General features: G+C 38.8%; 1 protein-coding gene and 1 long non-coding RNA gene across 2 annotated transcripts in view; both read left to right on the top strand.

Moving 5' to 3' along the window:
* The window catches only part of LOC309501952 (uncharacterized protein), a 69277-nt gene that overhangs the window by 35037 nt on the left and 19354 nt on the right, over positions 1-14886 (top strand). The gene's annotated exons all lie outside the window — the stretch shown is intronic.
* Positions 2-1141, top strand: LOC309501357. The gene is made up of 2 exons (XR_014206863.1): positions 2-173; positions 884-1141. It is a non-coding gene; the product is annotated as an uncharacterized lncRNA (long non-coding RNA).

Genomic DNA, 14886 nt, shown 5'->3' with positions numbered 1-14886 from the left:
ATATTGACGCTAAAGGGTGCCATGTGCGTCGGATGTTGACGAAATGTCAAAAGCGTCAGTATATGACGCCCTAGGATGAGAATGCGTTGCAACGGCACGTCTGCTTTCGTCGCTGCTAGTTCTTTGCCATCGGTTTGTTGTGTCCCGGGCTTTCACCGTCTGCACAACTGCCGGTAAGTTGAAATGCCGTCGTGGTGTGCTTTTTACAAGATTAGTCAGCATGCATGACTGTGTCTGACCGCTGGTTTTAAGGTTAGAAACTAGTCAAAGCCAGCTTTTTCTAATATATTGAATGGGCGCAGGATTAAAAATAAAAACATTGTAACATTACCACTGTATCCCACGAGTGTATGTGAAAACACCAACTGTTGCTGCACCTAAGTTTTTTAAGGAATTGTGGGATCACGTACAACATTTTAGAATTGATTTTATATTACATTTGTTATTGTTAGAACATCAGTGCTTAATAAATGTTTTAATAATTTTGTAATATGTTCTATGAAGCACATTACATCTATGAAGTTAATTATATGAAGCATGAATATTAATATATGTAATTGCAATGCCTTTATTTAAGTCAGTACACAGTCTGTTATTTCTGCATGACCGGCCCTTGTCAGACAGACAGACTGCGCAGATCAGAGGAGCACTGATAAACTACCATATTTCCCCAATTAATCACCGGTCTGCAAATAGCCGCCTGGTTCTTTCAAACGTCTGGGGTTATAATCCATTTTGCGTATTAAACACCCACCCGAATAACCAAAGGGGGTGATTATTTGCATTATATTGAGGTAAACCTAAAATCATCTGTACAAAATCTAACCCAGGTACATATCTGATAATTTGTTTTGTGTAATTTTTGTTTTTATTTCTGTTGCAGGCAGAGTCTGTGTATGTGGACACTCACTATTTGCCCTCTCTTCAGTTCCTCTTGTCTGTCCTCCACAAGCAGAGACTCACTGATAGACCACTGTTACCAGTTCTAGTGTTGACACATCCACCCACGTCCCCACCACAAGTGTATCCTGTACAGGTATTCAAGTTTTCCAAATAAAAGAAATCACATTGTCCTTAAAGGTATAGTTACCTTAACTAAAGTCCTCAGTTATGGGAAAATGAACTGGAAATGCAAGTTGTGCAAATTCACAACATCAAAAAGATTGGACCTGCTGAAACACAGCAGACTAATACATGAGCATTTAGGTCGAGTCCACTCCATACCCTGCCTCTATGCAGATTGTCCTTGCACAGTCAAGACATGGGGTGCATTAAGGACACATTTGTCAAGGCATCATTCTCAGTCAACCCAGCCAGGAAACATCATTTCGTTTACATGCATTGTCTGTAATTCATGCTCTTTTGACAATGAGAGGCATTTTTTTGAACATCTTGGTGGCCATCTAAAAAAGTTTGAAACTGTGACATGTGTTTTTGAGGGTTGTGATTATAAGACCAACAAATATACAACATTCCACAGCCACAAGAGTAGAAAATACAACCCACATTTGTTGGAAGATTTCAAGACTAATGTTCTTTATCAACACCAAAACAACCCGGATGAAGAAAGTGATTTTGCTGAGGATGAAAACGACTGTGGCTTAGTCCTTGAGGAGGATGAGGACTTAAACAAAATTATTACTAAAAGAGTGGGGTTGCTCCTCCTGAAAATGGAGAACATTTTTAATGTCTCAAATTCATGCATTAATGAACTAGTAGAGGAATTTCATTTCCTTACAGCGTCTGCATCTGGCCCCGTCATTAAAGAGATCATTCTGAGTACTTTGAGAAAACATGGCTGTACATTTGAAGACTCAGTGATATCAGAACTGGTCAAAGACCTTTGCCAGCTAAGCCCTGTCTGTGCTGCTTTACGAGTGGATGGGCCTTTCAGCAGTAAGTTCAGGAGAGAGCAATTTATTAGGGAGCATCTCTCATCGATTGAACCAGTTGAGTACATACTTGATAGTACAGCGAAAAAATCATTTCAGTATATACCAATCCTCCCATTATTATCTCAACTTGTGAACAACAGCCACATTCAAAACACAATATTACAAAACAAAAAGCCATCTGATGCCTCTTCTGGATACAAATCGTTTAATGATGGATCTTTACTAAGAGAAAACAGCTTTTTATGTGAGGATGAACTTAAACTCCCACTCATATTATATATAGATGACTTTGAGATATGCAACCCTCTGGGAACATCCCGCAAGAAGCATAAAGTCACAGCAGTGTACTGGGTGTTCGCAGACATACATGCCACATTGAGATCTACACTGACTTCCATTTACTTAACCATTTTGTGCAAGGCAAATTACGTCAAACAGTATGGCTAGGCAAAGGTTTTGGACCCACTGCTCAGAGATTTGAAGTCCTTTGAAGATGAAGGTATTTTTGTTTCAAGTCTGGGCAAAGTGGTCAAGGGCACTGTACTTGCTGTAGTCGCTGACAATCTTGGTGCTCACTCAATAGGTGGCTTTGTTGAAAGCTTTTCAGCTTCACATTTCTGTCGCTTTTGCATTGGAGAACGGTCACAGATCCAGGAGCATGAAGTAGGAGAAGGACTGTTTCCTCCACGGACTAAGTCCAACTATGCCATGCATGTCAAAGCAGCACTGTCTGATCCAGCAGAAGGTCACCACTGCGGAGTTAAAAGACAGTGTCCCATCTCAGACAGACTCAGTAACTTTCATGCTATATCAGGTTATCCCCCTGATGCTTTGCTCGAAGGAATTGTACCTGTGGAAATATCACTCTGTCTTGATGTGTTAATCAGAAAGAAATACATCTCTCTTCAGGAGCTCAACCATTCCATACGTTGCTTTCCTTACAAATGGAGTGACAAAAGAAACTGTCCACAACCCATTGCCCCGCATTTCAACTTACGAAAAAGCGTAGGAGGTAACGCACACGAAAACTGGTGTTTGTTGAGAATGATGCCACTCATGATTGGTGACAAAGTCTCAGAAGATGAGCCTGCTTGGGAGGTTTTGATGAACCTTAAAGATGTTGTGGAGCTTGTCATGGCTCCTCTCCACACAGATGAGACAATAGGATACATGCAAAGTAAGATCTCAGAACACCGTTACAGATATTTTGAAGTGTTCCCAGAGGAGAAAGTTCGACCAAAACACCACTTTCTCGAGCATTATCCATGGCTTACAACTGTTTACAGGCCACTGGTACATTTCTGGACTATGCGGTTTGAAGCCAAACATCGATTCTTTAAAAGGATTGGGAGGCAGACTGGGTGTTTTAGAAACATTCTCATGACAATGGCAAGAAAACACCAATCAATGATTGCGTATCATACCAACAATTGCAACAACCAAAGGCCAGCACTGTCAGTGTCCCAGAGGACTCTTGTGGCAGTTGATGTTCTTAAAGATGGCATTAAGGAGTCCTTCGCAAGGAAGTTCCCTGGGGAAGAGTTTGTGAACATGACAAATAAAGCAACCATTTTAGGCACAGACTATAATATTGGCATGATGCTGCCGTTTGGCTCAACAGGAGGCCTACCTGACTTTGGAGAAATCCAGCAAATAATCATTGTGCGTGAAACTCCTGTCTTTGTTCTGAAATTGCTTAGTGGTTGGTATTGTGAACACCTGAGGAGTTTCAAAGTAGAGCCAACAGGAGAGACAGAAATCCTTAAACATTCTGAATTAAAAGAAACACACCCCTTGGCTGCATACAATACAGCAGATGGCCGTATGGTGACCCTTAAACACTTCATTTGCACATCAGAGTAAGTGTAATGGGTTGATTTTATTTATGTTGTCATATCAAATATGTGTGCACTTTTCAAGTAGATATTGAAACAATTACTTAACAGCTGTATGGCCAGGAATCCTGGCTTATTTATTTATTGTAATGTTTATTTAACAGGGACGATTGCCACAGAAAATGGGAAAATGTGATGCATACTTACTCTCCTTTCTTTTCCTCCTTTCCTCATCTACCTCTTCTTAAAATAATAATGACAATCAAAGATTATTTATTGAAATTTCCACTGAACTAAATATCTGTTTATTGCTTTGGCAGAAGAATATTGAAGCAAACCTATGCAAGTAAGCTCATCAACTATTAATAACCTGTCTCAATTTCTTTTCTTTCTCTGTCTCTACAGCTGAGGAAACACACACCAAACAACAATGGCGGTCCATTTAAGAGTCATTTTAGAAGAACACAACATTCAAAAGCTGAAACTTCCAACAGGAATTCCAAATACAGTGGAAGATCTTGTTTCCATAGTTACTGAAACTTTTCAATTGCATGGGGAAATTGGACTACTATATCAAGACAAACACTTTGACAATGAGTTTTTCAGTGTCACCTCAACTGCTGACTTGTATGACAAGGCCACTGTTAAAGTGATCCTAAAAGAGCCGACGATAACCCTTGACCTACACCCAGTACTTGAATCATCTACATTGAGTTCAGTGAGCACCTATCCTGCAAGTACTACTGAAACGGACATCTGCCCTGCAGATCATGATGCATCCTCAGAGGTGTCAAACTACGCATCGTCAAGTTCCAGTGACACCATTATTCTCCCTGATTCATGTCGCTCTGCTGCATGGCCAGTGCCATTCCAAGTACCGGAGTTTTCCCGAGACCTAGAACTCATCCTCGCAGAGGCAAACAACTCATATGATGCCACTGGAAGACACTTCATGGATGCCAGAGTTAAATCAGCAATAATACAAGAGCTTGCAAAAGTAATTTTTTCTTACACTGCTTACCCAACCAATGAGCAAATCCTCTCAGTGGCTGAAGCCTTGGTTTCTAAGTTTCCGTGTCTTAGGGAGCCGGGATCATTTGCAGGCTTATATGGCTGGCAGCAGCGCATAAAAAACAAGATGCACAATTACCGTGCCAAGCTAAGATCTCGAAAATATTCTTACCCGGAAATTGAAATCAACACCTTATAAAGGAAGCATCCAGGTGATGCAGTGCCTTCGAAAAATATAAAAAAGCCAAAAAAAGCAGAGGTTAATTACCTCCCTCCGCACCCTACTGGTGAAAGCCAAGAGACTCTGGAGAAAGAGAGGCTTGAATTAATTTGTGAAATTACAAAGAAAAACAATGCAAATATAATTGCAGATAAAATGAATAAAACCTTCTCAAGCCGAAGAGTTGAAGTGGTCAGCCTCAGCCCCTCTGTGGGTGTGTTTAAAGAAAGGTGGCCAGCATTATTCACTGAGGCTCAGGGGCCGTATTCACAAAGAATTTTAAGGCTAAAAGTAGCTCCTAACTGGCGAATTTAGGAGCAACTCCTAAAAATAATGGGCGTGTCACTCGTAACTTTAGGACTCCTAATTTTTTTGACTAAGAGTAATTCACGAAGCATTTTAGCCCTAAAAGTAGCACCTAAGCCTGGGACAGCTTAAAAGAAGTCGAGAGGACTCCTAACTCACTAAGACCTATTCACAAACCGCTTTTTGTGGCATTTCACGTTGCGATGTTTTGAAATGCGTATGCGGCGGCTACGGGAGCTTCCAATCGCGAGGGAACAATTTTGCATTGGATGCAATAACGCCACCAACAACAACCAAAACTAGGCTACTCATTGCATGTAACGTTTCATTGTGAATCAAAAATGTTCTTCTCTTTGCAAACGTAGGCAGAGGCATATAGACAGATTAATTCAATAATGTTGCAAAGATATTGCATCAATCCATATGTTTCATTAGGCTACTATATATTTGTTTTGCCTTACTCTTTATTTATTTAGGCTATTTATTCAGTTATTCATCATCGTCCGTCCTTCGCACTACTTGTGTAGCGCACGCATTCTCAGACCTGTCACCTGTCACTCATCATCGTAGGGGAGGTGTTTGAAATCATTCCCGCGTTACAATCATCAGCCAATCAAGGTGGTCACTTCAGTCAAGCTCGTGCATGAGTAATGACGTCATCCATAGCAACGAAGACTCAAGGAGTTTTCATTTTTCTTTACTAAGAGTAGGTCTGAAAGGCGTTGTGAATAACTTTTAAGAGAAAACTCCTAGCTAAAATCTTTTAGTGCGATTTAGGAGTACTCCTAGTGGTAAGATAAAATGCTTTGTGAATACGGCCCCAGGTGAGAATGTCTTGTAATTTTTTCTTCCCACTAGGATATATTCATGTGATTACTATGAGAGCTGGGCCCGTATCCCTAAAGAATTTTTGTGCAAAAAGTGGCTCCTAGCGGCCAAATTCTACGAAAATTCTCAGTCATGACGTTTTCTTAGAATTTCCCCTAAAAGTGACACGAAAATCCCAGTTAATATAAAAGCTATTCCTCAAGATTCCTAGCGCTTAAAAGGGCTCCTAAGGCGAGTCTGCTAAGAGCAGGGAAGAGGACTTTTAGTGGCTTAGGAGTTCCCCTAAGCAGCTGCACAAAACCTTTTTTTCTCCATTTTTTGTTTGTAGGATATTTATTAACAAGCCTTCATAAATAGACCAGCCAGCAATCACAGACATTGATAAAAGCTGAGCCGTGTTACCCTCGTTAAGACCACACTGAGTTGTAACGTTGCAATTTCTACTTCATTAAGGACAGCCCCTTGAGATAGGCCATCTTGTTTTCAATGGGGTCCATATGGGAGTGAAAGTACAAAATATGCCAGCTAGGATATTAATATGAGCAAATAAGACATGAATCATTATTTGAACAGGGTGTAATGAGCTTAAGTTTTCACATATTTTAGATTCTAATGTTAGGCTATAACCCCTACAGCTTACTATTCATTTTCAAGATATTTTCTTGAATGTGAAATATTATTTACAATTACAGTCTGCATAAGATTAGAGTGTATAATTATGTTTATTGATTTGAGGGTACATCCTTTGCTCATTATCACAAAAAGTTCATTTTCATCAAACTTGTAGGATCAACCAATCACGGCTTTTGAAATGATGACTCATACCTAGCAACGGGGTCAACCACACCTCCTCACTAAGATAGGATTTTCCATCCATTCCTTGCTCAGAGTTCACTGAAAATGTTCTGGAATCACTTCTAAGCTAAAACTCCTGGCAAGGAATTTTTAGGTTAAGTTAGGAGCTCTCTGAGAGGATTCTCAGATTCTTTAGGGATACGGGCCCTGGGCCCGTATTCATAAAGAATCTTAATGCAAAGAGTAGCTTCTAGTGACAAAATTCTAAGAAAATTCTTAGAAATGTGGGCGTTTACTCTTAAAATGAAAGAAAAAATCCTAGTTAAGAAAAAAGTAATTCAGAAAGCATCTTAACCCTTAAAAGAGCTCTTAAGGTCAAAATTGTTAGGAGCACGGACGAGGACTTTTAAGAGGCTTAAGAGTTTCTTTAGCAGAGGAGAAAATGGCAGAAAGACGAAGAGGGAGAAGAAATGTGTTGTAGACAATGAATAACAGTGAGTTAATAAGACGCTATAGATTAGATCGTGCAGGGATCATGTTTGTGACTGATCTTATTAGAGACACGCTAACATCTCCGACTAACTCCGACACAGCACAGAAATGCCATAGCGCCAGAAATGAAAGTAATCACTACTAGTGTTGTCACGATACTAGAATTTCTAACTTCGATACCATACCTTGAAAAATATCGATATTCGATACCATTTTCGATACCACGGAGAAAAAAACTGCCACAATATTACGTTTTTTTTTATTATTTAAAGCTAAATATAACAAGTCTAGAACATGACAATGAGGGATATTTTACATGAACAAAAATGTCCTGAAGTAGTGCACTTGTTCAAAAGCATTAATGCTGGTTAATACATTAACGTTATTTGATTAACAGATTTAAACATAAACGTGTGTGCATTATACGCGGAAACAATACTATTAGTGCTGTAACAATACAGATTGTGTCAAAGCACTTAACAGTATCAAATTGGAGGATATAGTGTCAGTAATGTATAATAATAAGATAAAACATTAAATTTTCAGTTAAAGGCATTTCATTATTGAATTCAAAGATGTCATTCAATAGCTCAGTTTAGTTTAATTAGTATCTGTGTAATCAAATTGATGATAAGATATGAAGGCAAATTGCAGAATTAAATACTAATTTTTGAATAAAGTTAAATAAGCACAAGTTAATTTACATTTGACCACAGTTAAAATATTTAACATTACTTGTCTAAGATTTCTCAGTCAGATTATATTAACTTTAAGAATTACGGTGAAAAAACGAGACAACACACACTCATATCAACAACAATACTAGGCCATCTTGGTTAATGTTTCAGAAATGTTAAAATGAGAAGAGTTACCAACCTCTCGAAATGATTTATATAGATCCCGGTGTCGGTCTTTCAGGTGCTTAGCTATACTAGGCCCCGATCACACTAAGGCGTTTTTCAGGTTCGAACACGCGAGGCACACAGCACTCGTCACACAGAACGAGCAGTGCGCTGCGTTTGTTATGTTGCTCGGCAACCACTGAAACAGCTGTCCTGTCAGTCAAGTAAACGTCAAATCAGCCTTTTATTAACTTTATTTACTTTCTGTTAACATTGTGGTAGTTACGGTTTGTGAAGTCGTTAAGCTCCTGGTAACCCGCGAGAGCACCACAAGTTTATCCTCCATCATCGCACACTCCGGGCGTTCAAGCAACTAGCTTTCATCATTAAAACTGAAGGCCCGCGAGGTGCAGCAGCGCATAACCAGCGCGCAGAACGCTCGCTGGAAACCAATTGAAAATAGGCGCCTCTCACTGCAAAAAACGCGTCAAGTGTGATCGACCCCATTTACTTCACTTTTGCTATTTAATCAGAGCGAATGAGACGAGTGCGCGTGTGGTGTTTGTCAACGCGCCTTTGGAGAGAAGTGAAAGTGACAGCTCGGCTAGTATCGATACTTCAGGAAATTAGTATTGGTACCGTTCAGATATTTCAGTATCGATATTTATCTAAATATCGATATTTTTGACAACACTAATCACTACATTACGATATTTTACAACTGGGAAAATTCCATGTTTGATACATTAAAACCAACATTCAAACCACCACTTAAATAGACATGCCAGCAATCAGTGTAATTGGAAAGAATGGAACAATTTTTATCATTCTAAGCCAATCAAATACCTTATAGGAAATTAACAGCATGGTAAATAAAAAAAAGGATTTATATACACATATATAATGTGTGTGTGTGTGTGAGAACGGTCAAATAGGAAAAATGACGCATGTAATTTCAAAGTGAAGGCTTAGAATAGACCCTATACTTAAAATCACTTTTTTTTTTTTCTTTCTTGGACAACCAACCAATCACAGTCTTCAAAAGATTGTGTCATATATAGCAATGGGGTCAACCCCGCCTCCTTACTAAGATGAAAGTTTTTGTCTTTTCCTTACTCAGAGTTGCTCTCAGATCGGTCCCGAATCGCTTTTAAGCTAAGACTCCTACGTAAAAGTTTTTAAGCTAAATTAAGAGTTTTCTTAGAGGATTCTTAGAATCTTTATGAATATGGGCCCAATCTTAATGCAAAGAGTAGCTCCTAGTGACAAAATTCTAAGAAAATTCTTAGAAATGTGGGCGTTTACTCTTAAAATTAAAGAAAAAATCCTAGTAAAGAAAAAAGTAATTCAGAAAGCATCTTAACCCTTAAAAGAGGTCTTAAGGTCAAAATTGTTAGGAGCACGGACGAGGACTTTTAAGAGGCTTAAGAGTTTCTTTAGCAGAGGAGAAAATGGCAGGAAGACGAAGAGGGAGAAGAAATGTGTTGCAGACAATGAATAACAGTGAGTTAATAAGACGCTATAGATTAGATCGTGCAGGGATCATGTTTGTGACTAATCTTATTAGAGACGCGCTAACATCTCCGACACAGCACAGAAATGCCATAGCGCCAGAAATGAAAGTAATCACTACATTACGATATTTGGCAACTGGGAAAATTCCATGTTTGATACATTAAAACCAACATTCAAACCACCTCTTAAATAGACATGCCAGCAATCAGTGTAATTGGAAAGAGTGGAACAATTTTGATCATTCTAAGCCAATCAAATACCTTATAGGAAATTAACAGCATGGTAAATAAAAAAAAAGGATTTATATACACATATATAATGTGTGTGTGTGTGAGAGAGAATGGTCAAATAGGAAAAATTACGCATGTAATTTCAAAGTGAAGGCTTAGAATAGACCCTATACTTAAAATCACTTTTTTTTTTTTTCTTCTTGGACAACCAACCAATCACAGTCTTCAAAAGATTGTGTCATACATAGCAACGGGGTCAACCCCGCCTCCTTACTAAGATGAAAGTTTTTGTCTTTTCCTTACTCAGAGTTGCTCTCAGATCGGTCCCGAATTGCTTTTAAGCTAAGACTCCTACGTAAAAGTTTTTAAGCTAAATTAATTGTTTTCTTAGAGGATTCTTAGAATCTTTATGAATACGAGCCCAGGTCTTTTGCGGCTAATGCGTGCCAAAGGAGGAGCAGCTGGTTGCAAGATGCGTCCTCTGCTGGACACTTTAAATGACGTATGTTATTTTATTTTTTCACAAATATGTCATTATTGATATGAGTGAATTAAAAGTAAAGTAATTTGTAAACAATTGCTTTGTTGTGCGCAAAACTGAGCTCCTTACCAACTTAAACCTTTTCACATCAATGTGTGAATTCGGTCTTATCCATCCATTTTCGTTCGGGTCACAAGATTTTTGAGCCAACCCAGCATTTATCAGGCGAAGGGGCAGTAATTTACTTTTCCGATTACCTAAAATTGTCCCCACCTCTAATTTGTTAATAATTGCGTATGTATAATTGCGTATGTATCGAATGTGCAAGAAAAAAACTAGAAAAATATGGTTGTCAGTGACAGTGTATTACATAGTGGTTGTCCATACAGGTATCAGGGAGAGAAAGAGGCAAACAGAGAAAGCGAGAGCGGTGTAGCCCAGGCCTGGCAGAGAGAGGAGGATAAGGGGACCAGGTAAGCATTTCACCTGTCAGCTGTAAGGGTATCTAATAGAGCCTCAATATGGTTGTCAGTGACAAATGTCTCTTTTTATTTATCGAAACATCTCAAAACATACATTTGTTCTAACAGAATAGTATCAGTTAGGCTGGATTGTATAGTACAGTCGTTCACAACATGATTGCAGAGAACATGATGCTGGAAATATCCAACATAGATATAAACATTTTATGTACACTACCCCTATCAGGTTTCCAACTGATTTGTTTGGATGTTCCAAACTGAAACAATTGCACATTGTTTGTTTTGACAGAGTCTTGGTTCTACTGATGAATCAGAGTCAGACGTTGACGATGGAAGTGAGTATGTGCCTACACCAGCCTCCTCCGACAGTGAAGACTGCAGCTTGGATGAAGGTCCAGAATCTCCAAAAGATACGGAAATACGAGTGAACAAGATCAACACAAGCTTCCCTCAGAAAGATGATAAACTCGAAGGTGGTGACCTGGAACATTCCACAGATGAGGCAAATGATGAGAAGGAAGAGGGTATGTCCAAAATAACAGTTAAGAAGTGCCAGAAGGGAGAGAAAAGGAAATGGGACACAAATAATTACTGTATTTATTGCAAAAAGCCAAAGAATGAAATTGCACGTCATTAAGAGAGAAAGCACAAGCAAGAAGAAGATGTTGCTAGGGCAATATGCTCACCCAAAAATTCAAAAATGGATTTTTCCAAAAACATGAGCTCTGGAAGCATGAGGTTTCCTGCAAAAAACAAAATGGTCTCCCTCGGGAAGAATCCAGGAAAAAAAGGAGAGTCCAAGCTGCAGCTTCCCGTCTCATTCCAATACAAGGAAATACAAGAGAAATGTAGTAAAATCATTGGTAGAATGCTACATGATGAGGTGTCTCTTAATGTAAAATCAGATGCACTTATTTGTGAGTATGGCGATAGATTGTTGGAGAAGCATGGGAGCGATCCATCCAAAGATGGTTATGTAAGTCCGAAAATTTGAGAGTTGGGGAGATTTGTGATTGCTGCAAATGCACTAAACAAAAACGTTAAAAAAAACTTGAGCCTATCTTAGTTCCACCAATGTTTAAGTTGGCTGTTGATGCAGCTAAAAAGGCATCTGGCTACACTAAATCAAAATACCGATATGATCGACCATCTCTTGCTGTAAAACTAGGACACACTCTAAAGACAGTTGGTGAAATCATGATAGGTCATTATGTAAAAGAAGATGACGAGATAGCTGCAAACAGGGTCAGGAGCTTCCTGGGGTTAGTGAGCTCAGAATGGAACCACTATGTCTCGCATCGTGTAAGGACAAACCTGGAAGAAAACAGGTGGAACAAGAAGGACATTATCCCTCTCACTCAAGACGTAATTACACTTCAAAGATATTTGAAGGCTGTCTAAGAAAATGCCAGAGAGAACCTGATAGAAGGTCCTGATCCCAAATTCTAAGTGAAACCATCCTCTCACAAATTATTCTGTTTAACCGGAGGTGCCAAGGTGAGACAGCTAAAATGCTACTTGAAACATACAAGACCAAAAACACAAAGGCACTCAATGAGGATGTAATGCAGTGCCTCTCAAAATTGGAACGGGACATGAGTAATGACTTCACAAGAATTGTGATAAGAGGGAAAAGAGGGCGCAAAGTTCCAGTCCTGCTTACCAGAGAGATGACAGGAACACTGGATTTTCTCATTGATCACAGGATTCAGAAAAATTGCATTCTTGACACCAACAAATATGTCTTTGCAAGACTAAAGTCAGACTCACATATAAGAGGTTCCGACTGTCTCCGAAAATTTGCAAACCTGTGTGATGCAAAACATCCTGAGACCCTGACCTCCACCCAACTTAGGAAGCACATAGCGACTCTTTGTCAAATAATGAGTTAGATCAGGTGGCACAATTCATGGGACATGATATCCGTGTTCATAGGGAGTATTATCGCCTAACTGAAAACACACTTCAACTGGCAAAAATGAGCAAACTGCTTATGGCGATAGAATGTGGAACTTCTGTTTATAAAGGAAAATCTCTAGGTGAGATTGACTTTGTATTAGAGGGTGAGTATCTAACACTCACACACACTTTTTTACATATTGAAAAGTTGTTGCAATATACACTAAAAGGGAATTTGGAAAGAACATGTGCCTTATGATATGTAAAACGTTTCTTTTCTGTGTTGTCGTTACAGTTGCTTTGTCTAATAAACCCAACCAAGGGTGCACTTCAGAGCATGTCATGATGGAGACGTCTACTAGGCAAGAACAAGATGGTATGCAAGTCATTATAGTAGAGGTTTGGGTTCAAGTTAAAATGTTTTGCCACAATCGGTCTTAAACCTATTATTGCCAGCTATTATTTACCCATTTCATTTGTAATATTGTTGGTTTGCATAGATGTTGCATGTTTGAGTTCTGGTGGCTTATTTTCACAAGGCTTATGTTTGACCTAATATGAATTCTAGTTCCATTTAATGTATACTTGAGTATATTCATATGGAACATCAGAATCCGAATCCTTTCTTCTTAGACTTGTTAAATATGTTACCTTTTATCAGGTGAATGCTTTGAAAGGAGCAGTCATTTATAAAGTTCTAAGGTCACTAGGTGTCACTATCACACTTGGCGGCAAAGCAGCAGGTCTGTAAACAGGAATAAGATGTCACTTTAAAGAGTTAGTAAACCCAAAAATGAAAATTCTGTCTTTAATTACTCACCATCCTGTCGTTCCAAACCCGAAAGACCTTATTAATGGTCTTAATTAGTAATGTGCGCCTATAGACGGGTCCACAACATGCGTACACTTTGTCCTGTAGACGGTCTGCTTTCGCTTTAACCTCGCGCACGAGCTGATCCGTTTGCTCGCTAGAGAAGCATTCAGTTTTTCCGCGTGCAATTATTTTATTTTTTTCAAGTTTTGTCTGTAGCTCAAAATGATCCTGTGAGTAGGCTATTCTGACTCATTTTGCCAGCATGGGTCACATATATTGCCTTATAATATACATATGACAACACTACTCGGATATATGTACATATATTACATTTACGTATGGGCTCTTTCCCTAAGAAGCTACAAAGTCTGAGCTTTCAGGAGATCCTAAGCTTATGTTTGTATTCAAAGGGATTGAGGGTGCTTGTTAAAGTGTTAACTCCTTTAATATTGCCTCTTAAATTAGAACCACTATTTTCACAATTGTAACACCTGTTCCTACTTTTTTGGCAAAAGCTACTAGCCTACCATTATTCCCAGATAGCAAAAAATATCTGCTGTTGGCTATAGGTACGTCCCGCTGGCGTGGATGAAACGTTTGCCGCCAAATACGTCACTCCGACTCCGACAGCAGCCGACTGCTTCATTTTCTTTGGCAGTTGCCTCCGCCTAATGGACCGCGGCCGGCTGGCGGCAAGCCGCTTTGAAATACAAGGATTTCTACTCTAAAATCGACCAGCCATGTTGGCAATGTTTGGCATGTTGGGAGTTAGAGTGGAAGTGGAACTGACAGCATTTTAACTACTTTTCACATTTGAAGCGATTATAAAATCATAATAGCCTATGTGAATTAGGGCTTATAACAGATTCTTGACTCTTGATTCCATGATAAGGTAAGGTTTAGAAAAATGACATTTAAATTACTTTGAAACTCTGAAGCGATACAGTAATAGGCTATATGTAAAATATATCGAATTATTTTATGCACTTAGGTGAAAATTGTTTACATTTCTTTGATTTATGCACAATTGAGACATGCACCAATAAACCAAAAATAATTCCTTTTGTAAAACTTACTTGGCAATACATATCTTTCTGATTCTGATTAGGTTTTAAAATAGATATTTAATTCATGTTATGAACAATTTAGCAGAATAAATTGATGAAGTTAGACTTTTCACCAATGCCTGACTAAATCAGTGAACAGTGAAAGACATCTGCAACATGGCCAAAATCTTGGGT

The sequence above is a fragment of the Leuciscus leuciscus genome, assembly GCF_965113295.1.
Source record: "Leuciscus leuciscus genome assembly, chromosome: 6".
In the NCBI taxonomy this organism is placed as follows: domain Eukaryota; kingdom Metazoa; phylum Chordata; class Actinopteri; order Cypriniformes; family Leuciscidae; genus Leuciscus; species Leuciscus leuciscus.
This window is presented reverse-complemented; position numbering and strand designations above follow the sequence as displayed.